Source organism: Hyla sarda, chromosome 12 (genome assembly GCF_029499605.1).
Source record: "Hyla sarda isolate aHylSar1 chromosome 12, aHylSar1.hap1, whole genome shotgun sequence".
NCBI classification, from domain to species: Eukaryota; Metazoa; Chordata; class Amphibia; order Anura; family Hylidae; genus Hyla; species Hyla sarda.
In genome coordinates, this window is record NC_079200.1 from 66,468,052 (window position 1) to 66,492,656 (window position 24,605).

General features: G+C 44.9%; 1 long non-coding RNA gene across 1 annotated transcript in view; it reads right to left on the reverse strand.

Annotated features, from left to right (window-relative positions):
- Positions 1–24,605, reverse strand: part of LOC130296623 (uncharacterized) — a 126,375-nt gene that overhangs the window by 39,416 nt on the left and 62,354 nt on the right. The window contains exons 2-3 of the long non-coding RNA XR_008849244.1: positions 975–1,080; positions 798–884 (exon numbers count right to left, since the gene is read on the reverse strand). This is a non-coding gene — a long non-coding RNA (uncharacterized LOC130296623). The remainder of the gene's footprint in view (positions 1–797; positions 885–974; positions 1,081–24,605) is intronic.

Below are 24,605 nucleotides of genomic sequence, written 5' to 3' on the forward strand. Positions count from 1 at the left end.
TTGGACCTTTTGGCATATTTATATCACACAACACATGAGACGTGCCTGGACAGTCCCAGATTTCTTGAGGATTTGTCCTTGAACATTTTTGTCCCTCTGTACTGATCTCTTAATCAGACTGAACTAATACTAGAGAATCAAACTTGGAGTTTGTGAAAGTTATAGGAGAGTTCATAGTTCATGTACAACAAATAGACATACACACAAAAACTATATATATATATATATATATATATATATATATATATATATTTATATACATATAGTCATAATAATAAATAAAGTACACCTTCTTTTATCCGCCCTATACATCCAAAGGATAAGATGTCTGATTGCAGGGGTCCCGCCGCTGAGACCCCCACAATCTCTGTTCAGCACCCGGCATTCTAAACAGTATGTTTAGAACGCTGGGTTCCGGTTGCGGGAGTCATGACATCACGCCACGCCCCCTCGTGACTTCACACCACGCCACCCTCCAGTCATGTCACAGAGATCGTGGGGGGTCCCAGCAGCAGGACCCCCCAGGATCAGACATCTTATCCCCTATCCTTTGGATGTCTAGGAGTACCCTTTAAAAATTTGGTAAATACAACCTCAGGTAAACAACAACACCAGCAGGTTCTTCTGTGACATTTTTTTTTTTTTTTAACAAGAACAAGGTCGAAATGTACAAACAGTGTGTAAAAAATGAACTAATCCTTCATTAAAAATTCTAAAAATTAAGACGTTGCCCATGAAAAAAAAAATTGTTCTATGGCTGGGAATGAGGTAAAGAACTATAAATATACTATACTCACCTCTTCTGGTCTCCCAAAGCTGCTGCGCTGACACATGTTACCCGCTGGTCTCCACTTCTACTAGGTTCCTGTGATTTCCCCACATCACTAATTAAACCAAAAGAAGACAGGAGAGCTTCCATGTGCAGGATCACCACTGATGGTAATGTAAAAAAAAAAGGTAAGTAATGTGCTCACCTTTACTCGCTGTGCAAGAACGAGGCACACGCTCAGAGGGTATTACGGAGACCGCTTGTAATGCTTCCAGGCTGCTGCAGGCTCCCCACGCCGGAATGGCATGTAACTGATCAGAGGCAAACACAATAGGGATTTAGGGAGGTATTCCTGCGCTGCCAAAATCTCCAGGTAAGAAGGAAATCAATGTTATAAGGTATAATTTTTATTGAACACACGCAACGCGTTTCAAGGCTGAGTCAGCTTTTTCAGAGATAGCGACAGACAGAGAGACAGACACACACACTCACCCATCCAGCGCAGCGATCCTTCTCTCCGGGCACCCTGCGAGTGACTTCACTGACGTCCCATGCGGTGGTGCTGACGGACTGGCGCACAGCAGCGATGAAGGGCGGGGGGAGGATGGGTGCTGACGGGCGCACAGCGCAGGTGAATGCTGTTGGACGGGCGCACAGCGCTGGTGAATGCCGGGGGGGGTGCTGCCGGTGACCGGGGGTGTCGGTGGAGCTGGGGAGGGGGGGGGTGCTGTGGACTGTCTTGGTGTCAGCCCATTAGGGTTGGTGTCACCCACACCCGGTTCGCAACGCCACTGGTTATAGGTCCCTATGGGAGCTATAACACTGCAAAAAAAAAAAGTTAAAAAGAGAGTGAATAAAGATCATTTAACCCAGGGGCCTCAAACTCCCGGCCCGCGGGCTATTTGCGGCCCATGGAACGAAAGTTTGTGGCCTGCACCAGGGATGTGTGATTTGTATTGCCCGATGCCCGGGACATGCAGTTCCGGGCGCTGGGCAGGTAACTTCTTCAGGCTTTAGCCCTGCTTTGGGCAAGCAGCGCTAAATGCCAGAAGATTTCACTTACCCTGCCCTCCTCCTCCCAGTCTTCGGTTGGCCGGCCGGCCCGGGTCTGATGAGGGACGTCCCTCCGCAGACCTGCACAGGAGGACGTCAGTGACGTCACTCGTCAGGCCGCCGCCGGAGAGAAGCGCAGCGCAGGACAGGTAAGTGTGTCTATGTGTGTGTGCATGTGTGTGTGCATGTGTGGGTGTCTGTCTGTGTGTGTGTCTGAGAGAGTCGGGGGGGGAATGACAATGCTACCTAATGTGGGGAACCTGCTACTACCTAATGTGGGGAACCTGCTAGTACCTAATGTGGGGAACCTGCTGCTACCTATTGTGGGGAACCTGCTTCTACCTAATGTGGGGAACCTGCTACTACCTATTGTGGGGAACCTGCTACTACCTAATGTGGGGAACCTGATTCTACCTAATGTGGGGAACCTGCTACTACTACCTAATGTTGAAAACCTGCTACTACCTAATGTGGGGAACCTGCTTCTACCTAATGTGGGGAAACTGCTATTACCTAATGTGGGGAACATGCTACTACCTAATGTGGAGAACCTGCTACCAACTAATGTGGGGAAGCTGCTACTACCTACCTAATGTGGGGAACATGCTGCCTATCTAATGTGGGGAACCTGCTGCCTACCTAATGTGGGGAACCCCCAGAAGTAGCAATCCATCATCCGTCAGCTCATGCTATTACCACACGGGGGTAGGGGGAATGGGGGGGTTGCTGGTGGATGATGGGGGGTGTTTCTGGTGGATGATGAGGGGTGCATGATGGGGGCATTATATGTGAGGGGCGCATGATGGAGTCATTGTATGTGAGGGGTGCATGATGGGGTCATTATATGTGAGGGGCGCATGATGAGGGCATTATGTGTGAGGGGCGCATGATGGGGGCTTTATATGTAAAGGACGCATGCGGCCCAGCCTCACCCAGCTGCTACCTCCAGTGACTCCCGGATAATTTGAGTTTGAGACCCCTGATTTAACCCCCTCCCCTAATAAAAGTTTGAATCACCCCCCCCTTTTCCCATAAAAAAAAACAGTGTAAATAAAAATATACATATGTGGTATCGCCGCATGCAGAAATGTCCGAATTATAAAAATTTAATGTTAATTAAACCGCACGGTCAATAGCGTACGCGCAAAAAAATTCTAAAGTCCAAAATAGTGCATTTTTGGTCACTTTTTATATCATGAAAAAATGAGTAAAAAGCAATCAACAAGTCCGATCAATACAAAAATGGTACCGCTAAAAACTTCAGATCATGGCGCAAAAAAATGAGCCTTCATACCGCCCCATACGCGGAAAATTAAAAAAAGTTATAGGGGTCAGAAGATGACAATTTTAAACGTATAAATTTTCCTGCATGTAGTTATGATTTTTTCCAGAAGTACGACAAAATCAAACCTACATAAGTAGGGGATCATTTTAACCGTATGGACATACAGATTAATGATAAGGTGTAATTTTTACCGAACAATGTACTGTGTAGAAACGGAAGCCCCCAAAATTTACAATATGGCATTTTTATTATTCAATTTTGTCTCACATTGATTTTTTTTTCTGTTTCGCCGTAGATTTTTGTGTAACACGTCATTACAAAGTAGAATTGGTGGCGCAAAAAATAAGCCATCATATGGATTTTTAGGTGAAAATTTTTAAAAGTTATGATTTTTTAAAGGTAAGGAGGAAAAAACGAAAATGCAAAAACCGAAAAACTACGGATCCTTAAGGGGTTAAAAAAAATCTTAATCCTTTCAGTACTTATGAGCTGCTGAAGTTGAGTTGTTCTTTTCTGTCTAAGTGCTCTCTGATGACAAGTGTCTCGGGAACCGCCAAGTTTAGAAGCAAATCCCCATAGCAAACCTCTTCTACTCTGTGCAGTTCCTGAGATAAGCAGAGATGTCAGCAGAGAGCACTGTTGCCAGACAGAAAACAACTACTCAACTTCAGCAGCTGATAATTATTGAAAGGATTAAGATTTTTTTAATAGAAGTAATTTACAAATCTGTTTAACTTTCTGGAGCCAGTTGATATAAAAAGCAAAGTTTTTTCCTGGAATACGACTTTAACCTTTTAGACGACGTGATCAGTGCTGATCACAGCATCTAAATCGAAAGCAAATGTTGCTGGTTAGCTCAGTGTAGCTTTTCAGCGACTTGGTACGATAAGCTATAATGGCGGAGGAGGATCCCCTTACCTGCCTTCTTCCACCGATCGTTGACTCACTGATGTATAGCATTATACAGTGATTTCAATCTAATGATTAGTTAACTCAGAAACTTGTACTCTCTAAAACATAACAGTTATTAAATCTTGATTAAAATCCAGAGTAACCAGCATAGTGGTTACAGACGGTATGTGATATATACTGTGGAGGTAAGTAGAGATGAGCGAACTTACAGTAAATTCCATTCGTCACAAACTTTTCGGCTCGGCAGTTGATAACTTTTCCTGCATAAATTAGTTCAGCTTTCCGGTGCTCCGGTGGGCTGGAAAAGGTGGATACAGTCCTAGGAAAGAGTCTCCTAGGACTGTATCCACCTTTTCCAGCCCACGGGAGCACCGGAAAGCTGAACTAATTTACGCAGGAAAAGTCATCAACTGCCGAGCCGAGAAGTTCGTGACGAATCGAATTTACTGTAAGTTCGCTCATCTCTAGAGGTAAGATAACAAAAGACCATACACTGGGTCCTACAAATAATAAGACAGGTGAGAATGATTAAGATGATGAATGGAGGTCAGTTCACGTTGCTGCAGGAGTGACGGATGGATGACTTCTTCTCTTTGGATACAAGGAGCTAAAGTGGGGATGAATAGTAGGAATAAATAGATCATATTACATTTCACTATCTCCTATAGCAGTGGTTTCCAACCTGCGGACCTTCAGATGTTGCAAAACTACAACTCCCAGCATGCCTGGACAGCCAACGGCTGTCCAGGCATGCTGGGAGTTGTAGTTTTGCAACATCTGGAGGTCCGCAGGTTGAAGACCACTGTCCTATAGGGATGTCTGCCCCTACCTAACATGTAGCCCTAGAAAGGTACACACATATATATATATATATATATATATATATATATATATATATAACAAACCCCTATGATGATGCATCATCATACCTCATTCCTAATATTGTATGCATATACCAGACAGCAAACAAATATTAGAAGTGATAACCACTGTGAAAAAAAAATGTCAATAAACACAATAAATTCAGAATAAATTCCTATAACCTCATGTCAAAAAACATACAATATGTACCTGAGTTTTACAAAGTCTCTAGTCCCAACAGTGGGTGCATGCAGTTCTATTAGATACAAAAACAGATAATCATTAATACAGATAGGTGTCAAAAATATCAATAACCATTAGGCTAGGTTCAGACTACGGAATCTCCGGGCAGAAAATTTCCGCCCGGAGATTCCGAGTTCCGCCTGCGCCGACTGAATTAGTCGGCGCTAGGACCGCGCGGACACTGCAGTCTCCTATAGACTGCTATGTGTTCCGCTAGGATTTCCGCCTGAAGAAAGAGCAACCCCTTTCTTCAGGCGGAAATTTTCTAGCGGAATTTTCATCCGGATTTTCCGCTTCACACATTCCGAAGTGTGAATTTGTGAACGGAAAACCATTCCCTACACTCTGCATTATAGTAAGCGGAATTTCTGCCGGAAATTTCAAAGCGAAAATTCCGGCAGAAATTCCATAGTCTGAACCTGGCCTTAATTAATGTCAGAAAGAGAGATACATAGTCTCATAACCTCATATAATGCATATGAGGTTCACAATACCTCTAACCTCTACGCGTTTCCCCCCCCCCCCCCCAGATTTGAATGGTTACCGAGGTTCCTCAGAAGGTTTTGTGAAGTCATGGCCCATAGAGACAAACCTGCATATGGAGGTGGATAACAAATGTTACATGATATCTCTCATTTTTCCACAACTACCATAAGCAGGGGTATGTGAATCAGATGCATGCCTAATGCCTCAATCTAATGATTATGTGGTACCCGGGAGGGTAATGGTGTCTGGGGTGTTGCGGTGATAGTGTAGGGTATATTGGTATTGACCCTCAATTGTCGTGACGCCAGGGTGAGGGTTTCCTCAATGCAATAATCCTTCATCCAACTGTCCCACAAACGGCAGGGAGAAATAACGGAATGTGCACAGCAGATTTTATAAAGTAAACTTGAAATAACTTTACTGCATATTTTATGCAACGGCGTGGAACATAACAGTCTTTGCGTAGTACAGGTTCCTCACAGGTTTGCTGGGACTCTGGGATCAAGGAGCTTTGGTGCTAGCCACTGTGCTACCGCATATACTCAAGTATAAGCCAAGTTTTTCAGCATGGTTTTTCGTGCTGAAAACTCTCCGCCCTCAGTGGTCTTCAACCTGCGGACCTCCAGATGTTTCAAAACTACAACTCCCAGCATGCCCGGACAGACATCGGCTGTCCGGGCATGCTGGGAGTTGTAGTTTTGAAACATCTGGAGGTCCGCAGGTTGAAGACCACTGCGGCCTTCGTCATCATCCAGTCCCCCCCCCCCCCCCCCCCCTTTAGTTTTGTACTCACCTCCCCACGGCGGGAAGGAAGGGTGAGCTGGTCTGGGCCATCTATGCTGCAGGGACCGTCCGGTGGGGATGGTTAGTTGTTCCAGGCTGTCCATCTTCACCGGGGGGCCTCTTCTCCGCGCTTGGGCCCGGAATAGTGACGTTGCCTTGACGACGACGCACAGGGACATTCATGCACAACGTCCCTGTGCGTCGTCGTCAAGGCAACGTCACTATTCTGGGCCCAAAGCGCGGAGAAGAGGCCCCCCCGGTGAAGATGGACAGCCCAGAACGACTATCCCTCCCCACCGGACAGTCCCTGCAGCACAGATGGCCCGGACCAGCTCACCCTTCCTTCCCACCAAGGGGAGGTGAGTACAAAATTAAAGGTGGTTGGTGGGAGGGGGGGGGGGGGGTCTGGATGATGACGAAGGCCGCAGTGGTCTTCAACCTGCGGGCCTCCAGATGTTTCAAAACTATGACTCCCAGCATGCCCGGACTACGACTCCGGGCGTGCTGGGAGTTGTAGTTTTGAAACATCTGGAGGTCCGCAGGTTGAAGACCACTGTTCAGACATTGCCAGGCGGTGATGATGAAGGGGTGGGGGGGGGGGGGGATGATGACAGATGGTGATGATGAAGGGGGGGTGTGGGATGATGACAGGGGAATGATGACAGGCGGTGATGATAAAGGGGGGTGTGGGATGATGACAGAGGGATGATGACAGGCGGTAATGATGAAGGGGGGTGGGTGTGGGATGATGACAGGCGGTGATGATGAAGGGGGGTGTGGGATGATGACAAGGGGATGATGACAGGCGGTGATGATGAAGGGGGGGGGGTGTGGGAGGATGACAGGGGGATGATGACAGGCGGTGATGATGAAGGGGGGATGATGACGGGGTCTGGATGATGACATGGGGGGATGATGTATTTCCCACCCTAGGCTTATAGTCGAGTCAATAACTTTTCCTGGGTTTTTGGGGTGAAATTAGGAGATTTGAGTTTCTAGTAGTCACACAGAATTTAGTAGTTTGAGCTTTGAGTAACTCACGGTTTTGTGGCTGCTGGACTTTAGGCTTGAGGCCTAGCTTGATTTGAGATTTGTGCTGAGATGTGCTTCTTTAGTGTCCAGGAGATAAGAGAGAGAATTTAGTGGCTGCAGCCCCTTATATATTAAGGGGGTAGGACAAAGCTCATTGGTCAGCAGACCTGTAAATCCTAACCCAGTGAACTCTGGGTATCACATGACCTAAAGGTCCTTAAACCATAGTACAATTTAATGAAAGGCACGTGACCTCTAAGGTCCTATACAGAGGTATTCCTATATAACATATTAAATATACATATATAAATACATTAAATACCATTTATATGAGGCGACTAGGGGTTAGTCCTACAGGTCAGTCCCTATTGATGTAGAGGGACTCTGGCTGAGGGAACTTTAGACAAAGGGACAGGACCAAGTCCTGTACCGGGACACCACAATTACATAAAAAAGTCCGCTATGGGACAAATAAAAAAAAAAGTTAAAATCACCCTTATGTACATATTTGGTATCGCTCTATGCATAAATGCCCAAACTATTAAAATATAATGTTTATGATCCCACACAGTAAATGGCGTAAATGAAAATAAATACCAAACAACAAAATTACAAATTTTTTATCAATAAAGTGATCAAAAAGTCCCCTTAAGCCCTTAAGGACCCATTTTCACCTTAAGGACTTTTCGTTTTTCGTTTTTTCACTTTAGTTTTTTCCTTCTCCCCTTCTAAAAATCATAACGCTTTCAATTTTGCACCCACAGAACCATATAAGGGCTTGTTTTTTGCGTCACCAATTGTACTTTGTAATGACATCACTTATTTTATAACATAATCTTCATCAAAACAAAAAAAAAACACAATTTTGTAGCTTTTTAGAGCTTCCGCTTCTATGCAGTGTGCAATTTTCAGTAAAAATGGCAACTTGTCTTTATTCTGTGGGTCCATACAGTTACAGGGATACCAAAATTTATGTAGGTTTTATTTTATTTTAATACTTTAAAAAAATTATAACTACTATGTTTAAAATTGTCATCTTCTGACCCCTATAACTTTTTTCTTTTTCTGCATATGGGGCTATATGAGGGCAAATTTTTTGCATTGTGATCTGTAGTTTTGGACTTTTTGATCGCTTTTATAATTTTTTTTTTTATGGTATATGAAGCGACCAAAAATGCACAGTTTTGGACTTTGGTATTTTTTTTACGTGTATGCCATCGACCATGTGGTTTAGCTACCCTTATATTTTAATAGTTCGGACATTTACACACGTGGTGGTACCACATATAATTATTTAAATTTGTTATTACATTGTTTTATTTAAAAAAATGGGAAATGCGGGGGTGATTAAAACTTTTATTAGGCGAGGGGATTATTCACTTTTATAAAAAAAAAATCTTTACACTTTTCTTTTTTTTTTCAGCCCCCATAGGGAGCTTTACCATGCAATCTTTTGTTTGCTGCCGGGATGGTTTAACTTTCCTTTTAGATGCTGTGATCAACTTTGATCACACCATCTAAAGGGTTAATGCTGGGCATCGGCCCAATCGGTGATGCCCGGCATTAACCTTGGGTCCTGGCTGCTGATAGCAGTCAGGATCCACCGGGTTTGAATCGTGCTCAGCTCATGAACACGCTTTAAAACACGGTAACAGGACCAGGGTGTACAGGTACGCCCTGCATCCTTAAAGGGGTACTCCGCTGCTCAGCATTTGGAACAAACTGTTCCGAACGCTGGAGCCGGTGCTGGGAGCTCATGACATCATAGCCTGTTTGTTCCAAATGCTGAGCAGCGGAGTACCCCTTTAAGGACCGGGACTCAACGGCATACCTGTACACCCTGCGTTCTTAACATTGTAAAAAAAAAGACCACAGCACAAAAAATGAGCCCTTATACATCCCTGTATACGGAAAAATAAAAAAGTTATAGGGGGTCAGAAAGACAATTTCTTGCATATCAATTCTGTTAAAAGTTTGCATTTTTTTTTAAGTAGTACAATAATAAAAAAAAAACTATATAAATTAGGTATCGCTTTAAATGCATTGACCTACTGAATAAATATAATGTATCATTTTTACCATAAAGTGCACTGCGTAAAAACCAAACCCCCAAAAATTGCAAAATTGCAGTTTTCTCATACATTTCCGCCCGCAAATAATAATTTTTGGGTTTTGCGGTAGATTTCATGAAAAAAATTAAAGGTGTCATTACAAAGTACAACTGTTCACGCAAAAAACAAGCCCTCATATGGGTCAGTGGATGAAAAAAAAAAGGTTTTTCCTCTTAAGGGGAGAGAAGGGGGAAAAAATGCACAAATCAAAATTGGCTGTGTCCTTTAAAGGGGTACTACGCCCCTAGACATCTTATCCCCTATCCAAAGGATAGGGCATAAGATGTCAGATCGCCGGGGTCCTGCTGCTGGGGACCCCGGGGATTGCTGCTGCAGCACCCCGCTATCATTACTGCGCAGAGCGAGATCGCTCTGCACGTAATGACGGGCAATACAGGGGCCGGAGCATCGTTACATCATGGCTCCGCCCCTCATGACGTCACGGCCCACCCCCGTCAATACAAGTCTATGGGAGGGGGTGTGGCGGTCGTCACGCCCCCTGCCATAGACTTGAATTAAGGGGGCGTAGCCATGACGTCACGCTGCTTCGGCCCCTGTATCGCCTGTCATTACTGCACAGAGCGAACTCGCTCTGTGCAGTAATGATGGCGGGGTGCCGCAGCAGCGATCCCCGGGGTCCCCAGCAGCGGGACCGCGGCGATCGAACATCTTGGATAGGGGATAAGATGCCAGGGGCGGTGTACCCCTTTAAGGCCAAAATGGGCCATGTCCTTACAAGGTTAAATTGTGATCTATAGGAAAGTTGCTTTCTTTTTTATTTTATATTTATTGGGACAATAAAAGTAAATGTCTGCCAAAGGTGTCCAGAACCTTTAAATAGTTTTTGAGTTTTTGTCTTATTTTGGGCTTTTTTAAGCCCTAGATTATTTCCAGATGTTGAGGTTTTATGACAAAACCCCCCGCCGGCTGGCGAATCTCCTAATTTTAAGTGACTCATATTTATCATATTGAGTGTAAGATTTCCGTGCCTGTCAGCCCGTCCCCCACCCTTCCAGCATACAGGCCCAGGACAGGGGCGTCAGACAGCACAAAGGAGCTGGTACACATTTGACACATGGGACATGTGTGACAGCCTAACTTGTTTTGAGGAAAAAAAATGGGTATATGAAGGACATACAAAGTTTTTATTTTTGATTAACCTTTTCACAGACACAAAATGATATGTAATGTATAAACTAGGCGACAAGGCGGTCACTAGTTTCCTGAAGCGCTCTGTGCTGCTGATGAGGCCTGTCTCTATCCACTACATAACTTTTAGCCTGTGACTTCCTATTTGTCTCCACTGCCTTCCTAAAACCTGTTACATGCACTTCTGTCCTCGCTAACATCATTGTATGATTGGCCTCAGTACCCTTAAATACTCTGTGCTGTAGTTTGTTTTGGACTAGGATTTTCTTCAAAACAGGCTATCTTCAACTGTTCATTCCCCCCCCCCCCCCCCCCCAGAAATTAATCTGGGGCAAGGTTCCAGTACAAGACAGTAACTAAATGAGAAATAAGAGGATAAGACATGGAACGCCCTGTGATGGAGGTACACTGGCATTTTGACCTTGAAAAGTATGAAAAAATGGTCATTCTGGGGTGGGTCAGAGGTGAGTGGAGGTGGAGCTTAAAGCTATTCAGGTTCTTCATGAAAGTTTAAAGCGGTACTCTGGTGGGTGGGAAAAAAATTCTTAAAGGGGTACTCCGGTGAAAACCTTTTTTCTTTTAAATCAACTGATGGCAGAAAGTTAAACATATTTGTAAATTACTTCTATTCAAAAATCTTAATCCTTCCAGTACTTATTAGCTGCTGAATGCTACAGAGGAAACTCCTTTCTTTTTGGAACACTGATGACATCACGAGCACAGTGCTCTCTGCTGACATCTCGGTCCATTTTAGCAACCGTGCATAGCAGATGTATGCCAAGGGCAGCATGGTGGCTCAGTGGTTAGCACTGCTTCCTTTCAGTGCTGGGGACTTGTGTTCAAATCCCACTAAGGACAACAATAAATAAAGTGTTATTATTATTATAATAATGTCAGCAGAGACTGTGCTCATGATGTCATCAGAGAGCATTCCAAAAAGAAAATAATTTCCTTTGTAGTATTCAGCAGCTAATAAGTACAGGAAGGATTAAGATTTTTTAATAGAAGTAATTTACAAATATGTTTAACTTTCTGCCACCAGTTGATTTAAAAGAAAAAAGGTTTTCACCGGAGTACCCCTTTTAATCAACTGGTGCCAGGAAATTAAACAGATTTGTAAATTACTTCTTTTTAAAAATCGTAATCCTTCCAGTACTTATCAGCTGTTGTATACTGTAGAGGAAGTTCTTTTCTTGTTGAATTTCTTTCCAGTCTGACCCCAGTGCTCTCTGCTGACACCTCTGTCCATGTCAGGAATTGTCCAGAGCAGGATAGGTTTTCTATGGGGTTTTGGTCTGGCTCTGGACAGTTCCTGACATGGTCAGAGGTGTCAGCAGAGAGCACTGTGGTCAGACAGAAAAGAAATTCAAAAAGAAAAGAACTTCCTGTGGAACAAACAGCAGTTGATAAGTACTGGAAGGATTAAGATTTTTTTTTATTTGAAGTTATTTACAAATATGTTTAACTTTCTGGTACCAGTTGATTTAAAAAAAAAAAAAATTCCACCGGAGTACCCCTTTAAGGGACATAGAGAAAGAGGAGTATGTCAGCTATAGTATTCTGATTAACCGGTTGCTGTCTAAGGATGACACGGCTCATCCTGAGATGGCAACCGTTGTATGGCGCGGGCTCCCGACTAGAGCCCGCGTCATAACGGCTGGCCCCCAGTTGATTCCTGTAGCTGGGGGTCGGCATTAATAGCCAACATGCAGCAATTACTGGGGCTGGCTATTAACCCTTTAGATAGATCGCCGCTGTCAAAGTTGACAGCGGCGTCTAAAGGGACATTTAAACCATCCCTGGTGGTCCGGTGGGGTGGATTGAGCCCCCCCCCCCCCCCCCCCCCGCAGCGCGATTTCGGGGGGGGGGGGGCAATCCACTGCTGGGGTAGCCTCATGTCCTGTGCTGGCTGCTGCGCTGAGAATGATAAAGCCTGGCAGGACCAGGCTTTATCAATCGAGCGCAGAGCACACAGATCAATGTGTAGTTCTATGAAACCGCATTCATCTGTATGAGGAATCTAATGATTCCTCCTAAAAGTCCCCTAAGGGGACTAAAAGTGTAAAAAAAAAAATAAATAAAAAAAAAAAAAGGTGAATTAAAAGTAAAAAAAAAAAAAAAAAAAAGACACATTAACCCCTTCCTTATTAAAATTTTCAATCACCCCCCTTTTCCCAAATTCCATATAAAAAATATGTAACCATAATAAAAATTTACATATGTGGTATCGCCGCGTGCGTAAATGTCCGAACTATAAAAATATATAATTAATTAAACCGCACGGTCAATGGAGTATGTGCAAAAATAAATCCAAAGTCCAAAATAGCGTATTTTTGGTCACTTTTTATATAATAAAAAGCGATCAAAAAGTCCGATCAATACCAAAATGGTACAGCTAAAAACTTCACATCACGGCGCAATAAAATAAGCCCTCATTCCGTCCCGTACACAGAAAAATATTTTTTTTTTATAGGGGTCAGAAGATGACAAATGTATTAATTTTCCTGCATGTAGTTATGATTTTTTTCCAGAAGTAAGACAAAATCAAACCTATATAAGTAGGGTATCATTTTAATTGTTTTGAGCTACAGAATGAAGATAAGGTGTCATTTATAGAAAAACGTACTGCGTAGAAATGGAAGCCCCCAAAAGTTACAAAATGGCGTTTTTTCTTCAATTTTATCGCACAATTGTTTTTTTTTTTTGTTTCGCCATAGATTTTGGGTAAAATGACTGATGTCATTACAAAGTAGAATTGGTGGCGCAAAAAATAAGCCATCAGATGGATTTTTAGGTGCAAAATTGAAAGGCTTATGATTTTTAAAAGGTGAGGAGGAAAAAACGAAAGTGGGAAAACGCTCGGTCCTTAAGGGGTTAAATAAAGACAAAATGACTGTGATTTAAAAAAATCCTATTATTATTAGTATTATTATTATTATTATTGTCATAAAACTATAGGAAAAATCCAGCACTCTGGATACGGATTAAATTTTTTTTCCAGATTTATAGGAAAATTATAAAAATATCTTAAGTGGACTACAACATCAAAAAACTATAATAATATTAATAAATATATTTAAAAAAATTATAATAACAGCAATACCAATTATTATTTTTTTTTTATTACTCTTTTACCTCTTATTACCTTTTGCTGTGTTCCCCAACCTGTTTCTCTCCAGCTGGTATAATACTACAACTTCCATCATTTCCTGACATTCTGCAGCTGTCGGAACATGATGGTAGCTGTAGTTTCACACAGCTGGAGAACAGGATAAAACTGTGGCATTGCAGATGCTGATATTTAAACACACTGGCCCCATCTGCTGGTACATGTCAGTTATCATTTACCTAATAATCTTGTTCTATTTCCAGCCATAGTGATGCCATTATTATATTTTATGACACTATGGGCTTCCATACTTCCTGGTGACATCACTAACAATGCCAGAATTTTAAAGTTGGACTATGTCAAAATTAGTCACCAGACTGTACACTTAGGAACATAGGACCTAGATGGGACCTAGATGGGACCTAGATGAAAAGGTTATTGATAAGAGGAGTAATAAGTGGATAATGCACAGCGTAAGCTTATCGGTATAATGGCTTTAAGACCCATATACATCTAAAAGCTGCTGTTTTGGGATTGAAGAGAAATAAAAAAAAAATGATATGTAAATTTAATGACAAAATACATTATTAAAACTTGAATGAACATTCAAAGAATTCCAGGCCCCAAGGTTTCCAGCAGAACATTGCCTCCACCGGCTTGTATTCTTTCCATAGTACATAGAAATATACAATGTATTGGCCGATAAGAACCATTCGGCCCATCTAGTCTGCCCAATATCCTAAATACTATGATTGTCCTTGTCCCTATCTTATATAAAGGATAGACTTAAAGGGGTTGTCCGCTGCCCTGCCTTTCGGAGCTCCGCTCGCAGCGTCCAGAAGTTCATTACTCCGAACGCTGTGTGCGGGCTTCCGTGTTCGAGGCCACCCCCTCGTGACGTCATGCCCGCCCCCTCATGACGTCACTCCCGCCCCCTTAACGAAAGTCTATGGGAAGGGAGCGCGACCGCTGCCACGCCCCCTTCCCATAGACTTTCGTTGAGGGGGCGGGCGTGACATCACGAGAGGGCGGGCGTGACCTCACGAGGGGGCGGCCTCGAACACGGAAGCCCGCACACAGCGTTCGGAGTAATGAACTTCTGGACGCTGCGAGCGGAGCTCCGGAAGGCAGGGCAGCGGACAACCCCTTTGGGCCCTGTACACTGAGGACAAGCAGGGCTCTGTACAGTAAGGACAAGCAGGGCTCTGTGCACTGAGGCTCTGTGACATGCTATGGGCTCACACATGAGGATGATTGACAAGCCAGGAGCCGGCACTGAGCCTTGCTTGTCCTGCCCTCACTTCCTATATTTGGACTCCTCACAGGCAATAGCTGCAGGGACAGCATTTTTTTCACCCATAAATATACACTTTTTGTAACCAATGTATATTACAAATATACCTATAATTGTATTATCTACATTATTTTAAAAGCTTTTGTTGACGACAGGTACACTTTAACTTCAATAACTAATAGGTTACTTGTTGGGACGGTTTTAGTGGCCCTGGGCAAAAACAAAAAATGGGGCCCATGGGTCACATGACCAAAGATCACCTTGTTGAATTGTGCTGCATCTCAGCTGAAGGCCATAACACAAATGCATTATAGGGCGATTTATGAAAACCTGTGCAGAGGATCAGTGGGTGAGTTGCCCACAGCAACCAATCAGAGGCCTTTTTGAAAATGAGAGTAGCATCCTCTACATATATATGCATATATAGAAAAAAGACCAGCTCACCACCCTGTAGTTTATTTAAATTGGATGAACTTCTGTGGTTACTTGGAAGCGCTGAACTGATTGATGCCCAAGCCGCCTACTTGGTGTGAACAGGTAACAAAAAACTGTGAACATTCCAGCTCCCAAAAATAAGATAAAAATCCAAAATGTATTTCACATGATTAAAATTAATGCAAAAATTAAAACCAAAAGGTGGTTTTAAAAGCATAGCAGAAACGCTATAGCACACTGATAGCAAAACTACAGGTGAAATGCTAGCACAGGCTTCCAGTATCTGTAGTTTCAGGTGCTGCAGAATGGGCAAAACAAAAATTGGAACAGGACCCTCAGTTTACGCAGAAGATTTTGTTCAGTGATGAGGCAAACTTTTATGTGAATGGTGAAGTTAACAAACAAAACCACCGCTATTGGTCTGACACTAACCCACATTGGATAGATCCCTCCAAGACTGTGGGAACACAAAAATTGATGGTATGGTGTGGTATATGGGGTACAAAGATAGTGGGGCCATTCTTCATCAATGGAAACCTCATGCCACTGGATATGCAAAATTGCTACATGATGATGTGTTTCCCTCTTTATGCACTGAAGCTGGCACGTTCCCTGAGTTTTTCCAGCAAGATGGTGTACCACCACATTATGGGTGTCAGGTCCGAGCATTCCTAGATGAACAGTTTCCTGGAAAGTGGATTGGTCATCGTGGGACAGTTGAATGGCCCCCAAGGTCTCCCGATCTGACCCCCTTAGACTTTTATCTTTGGGGTCATCTGAAGGCAATTGTCTATGCTGTGAAGATACGAGATGTGCAGCCCCTGAAACTACGGATACTGGAAGCCTGTGCTAGCATTTCTCCTGCGGTGTTGCTATCAGTGTGTGAAGAGTGGGAGAAAAGGGTTGCATTGACAATCCAACACAATGGGCAGCACATTGAACACATTTTATAAGTGGTCAGAAACTTCTAAATAACTCATGAAAGAATAAAGTTACGTTAAAATAAAAGCACGTCATTGTTTTTCTTGGGAAATTCCCAATAAGTTTGATGTGTCACATGACCCTCTTCCTATTGAAAAAACAAAAGTTGGATTCAAAATGGCCGACTTCAAAATGGCCGTCATGGTCACCACCCATCTTGAAAAGTTTCCCCCCCTCACATATACTAATGTGCCACAAACAGGAAGTTAATATCACCAACCATCCCATTTTATTAAGGTTTATCCATATAAATGGCCCACCCTGTAGTTGTCTATAAATGAGTATCTTTCATTATGGTATGCAAATAAGCCACTATTATATAGTTTGACATACGATATGTGGCAAACTTTTAAATGTAAGGGCACATGATAAAGTGGCAAAAAGTCTGTGTGAACAGACCAGTGTGAGTTCTCAATGGCCAGTGGATTCAAGACTTAGTTCACATTCTGCATTATTGATGAATTAAACACAGTTAAATAAATAAATAATTTTACATTGTATCACAGCTGAACAAAAAGATAATGGTTTCTACATAGACTTACATAAATCTCCTCCACAATGAATACTTATTTTTTAAAGCGCAACTGTCACATAAAAATAGTATACCAGTGATCAGCTTGTAGGCTGCAGCATACCAGTGATCAGCTCGTAGGCTGCAGTATACCAGTGATCAGCTCGTAGGCTGCAGTATACCAGTGATCAGCTCGTAGGCTGCAGTATACCAGCGACCAGCTCGTAGGCTGCAGTATACCAGTGATCAGATCGTAGGCTGCAGTATACCAGCGATCAGCTCGTAGGCTGCAGTATACCAGTGACCAGCTCGTAGGCTGCAGTATACCAGTGATCAGATCGTAGGCTGCAGTATACCAGTGATCAGCTCTCAAGCTGCAGTATACCAGTGATCAGCTCGTAGGCTGCAGTATACCTGTGATCAGCTCATAGGCTGCAGTATACCAGTGACCAGCTCGTAGGCTGCAGTATACCAGTGACCAGCTCGTAGGCTGCAGTATACCATTGACCAGCTCATACGCTGCAGTATACCAGTGATCAGCTCGTAGGCTGCAGTATACCAGTGATCAGCTCGTAGGCTGCAGTATACCAGTGACCAGCTCGTAGGCTGCAGTATACCAGCGATCAGCCTGTAGGCTGCAGTATACCAGTGACCAGCTCGTACGCTGCAGTATACCAGTGACCAGCTCACATATACTAATGTGCCACAAACAGGAAGTTAATATCACCAACCATTCCATTTTATTAAGGTGTATCCATATAAATGGCCCACCCTGTAGTTGTCTATAAATGAGTATCTTTCATTATGGTATGCAAATAAGCCACTATTATATAGTTTGACATACGATATGTGGCAAACTTTTAAATGTAAGGGCACATGATAAAGTGGCAAAAAGTCTGTGTGAACAGACCAGTGTGAGTTCTCAATGGCCAGTGGATTCAAGACTTAGTTCACATTCTGCATTATTGATGAATTAAACACAGTTAAATAAATAAATTTTACATTGTATCACAGCTGAACAAAAAGATAATGGTTTCTACATAGACTTTCATAAATCTCCTCCACAATGAATACTTATTTTTTAAAGCGCAACTGTCACATAAAAATAGTATACCAGTGATCAGCTTGTAGGCTGCAGCATACCAGTGATCAGCTCGTAGGCTGCAGTATACCAGTGATCAGCTCTCAAGCTGCAGTATACCAGTGATCAGCTCGTAGGCTGCAGTATACCTGTGATCAGCTCATAGGCTGCAGTATACCAGTGATCAGCTCGTAGGCTGCAGTATACCAGTGATCAGCTCGTAGGCTGCAGTATACCAGTGACCAGCTCGTAGGCTGCAGTATACCAGCGATCAGCCTGTAGGCTGCAGTATACCAGTGACCAGCTTGTACGCTGCAGTATACCAGTGACCAGCTCGTACGCTGCAGTATACCAGTGATCAGCTCGTACGCTGCAGTATACCAGTGACCAGCTCGTAGGCTGCAGTATACCAGTGATCAGCTCGTAGGCTGCAGCATACCAGTGATCAGCTTGTAGGCTGCAGTATACCAGTGATCAGCTCATAGGCTGAAGTATACCAGGGATCAGCTCGTAGGCTGCAGTATACCAGTGATCAGCTCGTAGGCTGCAGTATACCAGTGACCAGCTCGTACACTGCAGTATACCAGTAATCAGCTCGTAGGCTGCAGTATACCAGTGATCAGCTCGTAGGCTGCAATATACCAGTGATCAGCTCGTAGGCTGCAGTATACCAGTGATCAGCTCGTAGGCTGCAGTATACCAGTGATCAGCTCATAGGCTGCAGTATACCAGTGACCAGCTCGTAGGCTGCAGTATACCAGTGATCAGCTCGTAGGCTGCAGCATACCAGTGATTAGCTCGTAGGCTGCAGTATACCAGGGATCAGCTCGTAGGCTGCAGTATACCAGTGATCAGTGTAAAAATCTAATTGGTAGGATCCGACCACAGGAACCCCTGAGTGATTGGAGCAACAGCACATGATCCCATGTTACTCAATTCATTCTCTAGGGGGTCTCCATACATGTGAGTGCAGCGATCAGCAATGTTTATAAGTCCCATAGAGAACAAATGGAGCTGCAGGTGATCCTGGGCTGCTGCTCCATTCATTTGGGGGACAAGGGACCTCTCTTCTTATGATCAGTGATGGTCCCGGGGGTCAGGTCTCACCAATCAGATATTCTGTGTATTGGTGATGACCTTTGGTGTACAGACCCCAGACTGGACCAAAAGACCCTCCCCCCTCCACACATTGCTCCCCATGGCCCTCTCCCATACAGAAAAGTATATATGACCCCCATATCTCACATATACTGCTGCCTATGAGCCCCTATCACATATTTACTGCTCCCTATGACCTTCTATCACATATATACTGCTCCCCTATGACCCCATCACATATATACTGCTCCCTATGACCTTCTATCACATATATACTGCTCCCTATGACATCCTATCACATATATACTGCTCCCTATGACCTCCTATCACATATATACTGCTCCCTACGACATTCTATCACATATATACTGCTCCCTATGACCTCCTATCACATATACTGCTCCCTATGCCCCCCTTCTCCGATTATACACTGCTTTCTATGCTCCCCATATACTGCTAACTATGCCCCCATATATTTCTAACTTTACCACCTATATACAGTTTATATGCCCCTCACCACATGTACTGATCTCCCCACCTTCCTCTCAGCCCCTGCCCTCATGCTTTTCCCCTATTACCACCTCCCCCTCTTTGTACACTGTATGGTAAAGGACCTGCGATTACATCATCAGGAAGGTCCTTTACCATACATTGAGTGTCTATTCGGCTCTGTGGGCTCTCTGATGCCCGGGCTTCCACAGGGCCACTCTCCCACTCTGCCGTACTTTGCATAAAATTGTGGCATTTTTGCCGAGATTTTACCGCGATTTCGCGCAAATCATGGCAAAATGCAGTAATGGGCCATTAGAGTTCAGGGGGCCCTTTTGGACATGAGGGCCCTGGGCAATTGCCCAGGTTGCCCCCATTAAAACCAGCCTTGGTCACTTGCTGCCTAATATATCCCACCCCTGACGGGCGCCATTATGACCAGATAATATCTTATTCACTTCGCCTGGCAGTGGTTTTCATGCATTCCATGAGTGTAAATCTGCAAGTAGGGTTGGCACAATATCGTAGTGTAGTAGTATTCCTTGCTGTCCAGTTTTAGTACATGTGCTGCTAAAGAAAGCACAGTATGTTATTCATTTCTGTTCTTTTGTCAGCTACAAAGGAGAAACAGGATGACCGAATGCCCATGTAATGAGAAGACTGAAGAAAAAGCTTGATCTACCCAACCTGACCTTCATCCTCATCCTGTATGCATCAAGTTATATTCAGTATTTAGGTGGTTATGTGCATTTACATAGTGGCAGTATTATGGAAGTTATATTTTTGTACGTAAGGGGCAGTAATAAAGTAGTTATAATTTTGTACAATTATTATTGTACACGTATTATAGTAGGTATGGTATGAAGAAAGTACGGGTGGCACCACTATCCTAGAAAATATCCACAAACAAATGCCCTAATTATATATACCAGAATTGGAATAAAGTGCTGTGGAGTGCATAATTAGAATTTATTAAAATTGAGTACCCATTCTGGTGAGCATCGAGCTGCTGGTCTCAGCAGCAAGAGGAGACTATATAGTGGCTGAATGACACAGCCTGGAGTTGGTGACAGCATGAGGATACAATAGGGCTTCACAATCCCTAAGATTAAAAGATGAATTAGAAAATTTAAATTGAAGATTTATGATAGCTAAGCTAGTGCTACCATAAAAAATGTTTAGGTAATGTCCCAGCAGCATGAGGAGACCATATAGTGACACAGCCTGGAGTTGGCGACAGCATGAGGAGACAAGAGGGCTTCACAATCCCTAAGATTAAAAGATGAATTTTCAAAGTTAAATTGAAGATTTATGGTAACTAGTGCTACCTTAAAAAAATGTAAGTAATGTACAAGCAGCATGAGGAGACCATATAATGGCTGAATGACATAGCCTGGAGGTGGCGGCAGCATGAGGAGACCATATGCTGGCTGAATGACACAGCCTGGAGTATGCATGAGGAGAACATATGGTGGCAGAATTAGACAGCCTGTAGGTGGCAGCAGCATCAGGAGTCCTGAAAGTGACCCGGTGCAGTGGGTGGCAATACCAGTAACAGGTGACAAAGGTGGGTGAAAAGGGGGCTGATGTGGAGGAATGTTTGTAACTGGGCAGCAGCGCCTTAAATCTGTTTTGCACTATCCATATTTGTGAAGAGTTGGTGAATGGTCAATCTACTCATGGTCAATCTACTCTGATGCATCAGGCATTGGTGGGTGGAAATCCTGGCTGATCCATGTCTGATTCATCTTCACAAAGGTCAGTCTCTCCACATTTTTTGTGGACAGATGAGTTCTCCTTGGGGTGACTATGGCCACTGCTGCACTAAACACCCGCTCTGATGGCACACTACTGGCCGGGCAGGACAGCTTTTCCAGGGCAAACTCTGCTAGTTGCGGCCACAAATCAAGTTTGGTTGCCCAGAAGTCCAGTGGATCTTTAAGGTGTGTTGGCATGGGCATGTCAAGGTATGCCACTACCTGAAGGTTTGGGTCCTGCTCCAGGTCTACCTGCTGCTGATGAGTTGCTTCACTATGCGGGGGAAGAAAGGTACTCATCAGCGACTGTAGACTCAGGCTGCTGCTGATGGAGCTGGTACGGCTGCTGCTGATGGAACTGGTACTGCTCCTGCCACCCCACCCCTCCCCAGCCATGGCAGTGGAAGATGAGCGCAGAGGGCCCCCAAGTCAGACCTGCGAGAGGATGGACGATGGCGCCGATAGGAATCGGCCAACTGACTACGTAGGATGTTTCTGTAGTAGGTCAGTTTGTCCTCCCTCTCAGTGGGTGTAAAAAAGGCCCCCATTTTGTGCCGGAAGCAAGGGTCCAATAAGGTGGAGAGCCAGAAGTTATTCCGCTGCTGAATGGTGACAATTCGGCGGTCACTATGCAAGCAACTGAGCATGCATCGTGCCATTTGTGCAAGTGACTCGGAGGGACTCCCTGCCTCCATCTCCACTGCCTACTGCTACAGTGTGTCTGGGTCCACTGTCTCGTCTTCCTCATAACCCTCTGGCTACTCTGGCTGCTCCTGCTCCTCCTCTCCTGTCAGATGACTAGAAAAACTGCCCATTTCGCAAAGCCTAAACTGTGCTCCACTGTGCCCCCCCCCTCCTCCAATTCAGCCCCCACAGGGCTCATGTGGCCGTGAGATGTAGGCACCACGTCTCCAGTGCCCTGACCAGCCATTGTTTCCAACCCGTAATCCTGGCAATTGACTAATAATGTGGCTTCCTCAAAGCGCCTGAGCAAACGGCAGGTGTCACGTCTGAGCTGCCACTGGTTGACATTGAAGTTACACAGGGGAGTACTCCTATCCGCTTGGATCATCAAGAAATCGGTGATGGCTTTTCTCTGTTCGTATAGTCAGTCTAACATATGGAGGGTGAAATTTCAACATGTGGCAACGTCGCAAATCAGACTATGTTGGGGGATACCGTTCTGACGCTGCAGCTCAAGGAGGGTGTGCTTTGTGGTGTACAAGTGGCTAAAGTGCATGCAAAGTTTCCTTCCCATTGTTAGGACATCTTGCAAATGGGGGGAACACTTCAGGAACCACTTGAAAACCAGATTGAACACGTGTGCCATGCAGTGCGCATGGCTCAGCCTGCCTTGTCTCACTGCAGACAAGATGTTCTTCCCGTTGTCAGTCACCATGGTTCTCATTTCCAGTTTTCGTGGAGTAAGCCATGCTCCGATTTCTTTATGAATGACTTTTAGCAGTTCCTCCCCTGTGTGACTCCGTTCGCCAAGGCAAACCATGTGAAGAACAGCATGACAACGCCGTGCCCTGCACACATGCATGGCCGTTTGAAGGAATTTGGGGGTCCCAAGCAAAATGGACATGGAGGCCCCCCCCCCTTGATGTTCACACACGTCACGCTCTAGGGCCGGCATCAGGACGTAGTAACGCCCACCCTTGAATTCTGGGAGCGCAACGTGAGCGAACGTCGATACGAGGCCCCCACATTAGGTGCCGCAGAGTTCCCCCCACATTAGGTGCAGCAGAGTTCCCCCCACATTAGGTGCAGCAGAGTTCCCCCCACATTAGGTGCAGCAGAGTTCCCCCCACATTAGGTGCAGCAGAGTTCCCCCCACATTAGGTGCAGAAGAGTTCCCCCCACATTAGGTGCGGCAGAGTCCCCCCCCCCCCCCCCACACATTAGGTGCGGCAGAGTTCTCCCCACATTAGGTGCCGCAGTGTTCCCCCCACATTAGGTAGACAGAGTTCCCCCCACATTAGGTAGGCAGAGTTCCCCCCACATTAGGTAGGCAGAGTTCCCCCCACATTAGGTAGGCAGTGTTCCCCCCCACATTAGGTGCAGCAGAGTTCTCCCCACATTAGGTGCAGCAGAGTTCCCCCCACATTAGGTCCAGTATAGCTCCCCCACATTAGGTGCGGTATAGTTCCTCCACATTAGGTGCAGTATAGTTCCCCCACATTAGGTGCAGTATAGTTCCCCCACATTAGGTGCAGTATAGTTCCCCCACATTAGGTGCAGTACATAGTCCCCCACATTAGGTGCAGTATATAGTCCCCCACATTAGGTGCAGTATAGTTCCCCCACATTAGGTGCAGTACATAGTCCCCCACATTAGGTGCAGTATATAGTCCCCCACATTAGGTGCAGTATATAGTCCCCCACATTAGGTGCAGTATATAGTTCCCCCAGATTAGGTGCAGTATGTAGTTCCCCCACATTAGGTGCAGTATATAGTTCCCCCACATTAGGTGCAGTATATAGTCCCCCACATTAGGTGCAGTACAGTTCCCCCACATTAGGTGCAGTACAGTTCCCCCACATTAGATGCAGTATAGCTCCCCCACATTAGGTGCAGTATAGCTCCCCCACATTAGGTGCAGTATGTTCCCCCCACAGACATACAGCCTTCAGCCATATACAGTGTATGGCTGGAGGCTGTATGCCTGTTTACTGCCCCACTTCAGTATTCCGACCACCGCTCCGGGGTCACGATCTACTGCTATGGCCCATAGCCTATGATCGTGACCCCGGAGCGTTGGTTGGAATACTGAAGATGACGTGGTAACTTACCTACCATGCGCGCATGCGCGCGTCCTCCTCACCGTTCCACTCTGCTCTGTTGCCATGGGCGCACGCACGGGACGTCAGTGACGTCGTTGCGTGCGCTACTTCCTGTTGGCCCCTGTGTTTTTAAAGTTAACGCGGGGCCGGCCGCCGCACAGAGGTAACCGGGGCATCCTTGTGTCCCGAAAAGATTTTTCGGGACACAGGGATGTCCTTAATAGTGATGAGGGGAATTGCCCCGTCGCTACCGGACGGGCAAGCACCGGCTCAGCTCGGGGCCCCAAGCAATTGCTTGGTTTGCCTGTCCTGTAGCGACGGGCCTGCACACATGGTATGCTGAAGGGGCACTGAGACTTGTCCGGCCAGTGGAGGTACA